At 34.9% G+C, this 2,414-nt stretch overlaps 1 non-coding gene across 1 annotated transcript; it reads right to left on the bottom strand.

Moving 5' to 3' along the window:
• Positions 1 to 627: 627 nt before the first annotated feature.
• Positions 628 to 700, bottom strand: TRNAQ-CUG (transfer RNA glutamine (anticodon CUG)). The gene has a single exon. It is a non-coding gene; the product is annotated as a tRNA-Gln (tRNA).
• Positions 701 to 2,414: the final 1,714 nt, after the last annotated feature.

Below are 2,414 nucleotides of genomic sequence, written 5' to 3'. Positions count from 1 at the left end.
AGGTCATGATCTGAGATGGAGTCCCGCCTTGGGCTCTGTGCTCAGTGGGAAATCTGCTTGAGATTCTCCTTCTCCCTCTCCCTTTGCCCCTGCCCCCAACTTGTGCACTCTTTCTCTAAAACAAATAAATCTTGCAAAAAAATAAAAGTAGCAATTCTACAACCTTCTCCTTTTATACAAGCAGTTTTGCAGTCCTTCAGTGTAAATGTTATTTTTCAACATTTCTGTTAACATTCCCTGCAAATTTAGTAATGCATTTCTGCAATACTTAAAAGGTTATTTGGAGATACATATTTTTAAACTTCTACTGTGATAAAGTTCATCTACAATACATTGCTTAGTTGGGGCTTACAATATTGATAGAAAAGATAAAGTAGAATTTGAGGAAATATAAATGTTAATAGGAAAGCAGAGAATCACATAAATTTTTTAAATAATTGATAGAATCAAATGGCTAGTTCAAACTGGCTTACACACCAAACTCTAATTCATGAAATCTAATCTTAAATTTAATTATTTCAAGAGTAAAGCTTTATGTGTGTTTACCCCTCCACCCTAGGGTCTAGATAATATGGAGAAAAAATTTTATAATTTTTTTTAAGTTTTTATTTATTTAAGTAATCTCTACACCCAACATGGGGCTTGAACTCATGACCCTGAGATTCAGAGTCACATGCTTTACCAACTGAGCCAGCCAGGAGCCCCAAAAGTTCTATACTTTTATCAAAATAGATGTAAGCTGGGTGTAGTTAATAAGTTATTCTGAAGAGTATGACTGCAAGATAAAAACTGTTAGTAAGATTCTTTTAGGATTAAATTTACTTTGAATTAATCCATATATGAATAATTAAATCATAGATCTGAGACATTAAAATGTAAGCCCATAAACAAATCTGATTTACTTAGTATTCTTTCCTAAGTAATGAAAATGTGAGTAGCAATATTATTTTAGATTTGAAAAAAACATAGTAATGAAAATAATTCTTCATTGTAGTTTTCCATCACATTATTCATAAAAAAAAAAAAACACATAGGAATTATACATTCAGAATACAGACCTTAAATTTGAGGAACGATCATTTCTTGGCAATTTCATCTATGTCTATTTCAGTGAAGCAATCATAAAAGAAAACTTGGGAGTTTTTGTGGCAAGCATCTCAAAATCAATCCATATTTTCCTAAAGTCAAGAAAACAATATGACCAGGAGGAAACCCACTCTGACCAAATAAGTGTTCTGACTCTTTAATTTGATGGTACCTATGTCTTGTGTGTTAGGTAATTTATATGCTAACAACGCATGTTCCCAAACTTTCAAGAACTTCAGAATGATGAAACAATCCACTTTTTTCCTACTGCAATCCTCTCTCCCCCTATGCTAACTTTCAGATTTTGAAATACAGTCCTTTCTTCTAAGCATCTGGCATAAATCTCCATCAGACTCGAAGAGGAGGGGCAAAGTCTGTGGTTTGCATGAGAAAAGCCTGACAGCTGCCAGTTTAATCCCTTGACGATGCAAAAATTTCTTCAAGGAGGGAATCCCACTTAACATGCAGTCAAGCCTGATAGAGTTGGTTTCTTTCCATTTTAGTGATAGTAATTAGAATGAAACAGAACAGCATCCATTTTTTTATCTTTTTCTGAAAAATAGTTAAAATTATAGAAAAGGAATTTTATGTCAGCATCTAGATGACTCAGATTTACATGGTAAGTTTGAAATTACACTGTATATTTACGAAATGTCAATTATTGGGCATACTAATACCTTTGAACATACTATAATGCGATGGTTTGGTAAAAACTGAGGAATCCTTAAACTTAAGACCCCGAATATAGGACGGAGATTGGAAAAAAGAGATGGGCTATGGGAGGACAAAGGATGATTTTCATGCTTTTACATTTGTGCTTTTATTTTTTTCCTGAAGCGTCTCAGAGTTTTAACCAGATAATCCTCACCATCAGGGCAATGATCTGGCCCAATCTTGTAACTCTGGGCAGAACTCCATTTACTGGAAACCTTCTATGTCCTGCTCCCCCAAAGTTATAGCTATTTGTCCTTTTGTGCGATATTCCCTGAATCCAGTCTTCTTCAGTTATGCATTCCAGCAAGTCACAAGCCTTGGAGCCAGAAAGAGATACAATTAAATGGAGACTTCCCGAGAGAAAGTCAAATACTGTCTCCCATGTATTGTTCTGGCATCAGCTTCAAAACCATGGCAGAATTATTTCGTTCCCCGCTGCAGTCAGCACCCCTGGGTGCATTGGTCATAATCCAAATTAGAGTTGAGCCTGTTCTGAAATCACTCTTTGTGTCTTGGTTGAGAGAAAAAAAAAAAAAAACTTGCAAGAATCCACCATTTCTAGTTCCCTTTTTGTGTTTCTAATCCATTAGAGGGAGTTGTAATTATGCCTCAGT

Source organism: Leptonychotes weddellii, chromosome 1, assembly GCF_054177405.1.
Source record: "Leptonychotes weddellii isolate Sample4059 chromosome 1, ASM5417740v2, whole genome shotgun sequence".
Lineage (NCBI taxonomy): Eukaryota > Metazoa > Chordata > Mammalia > Carnivora > Phocidae > Leptonychotes > Leptonychotes weddellii.
Note: the sequence above shows the minus strand (reverse complement) of the source record. Positions and strands in the feature narration are given on the sequence as shown.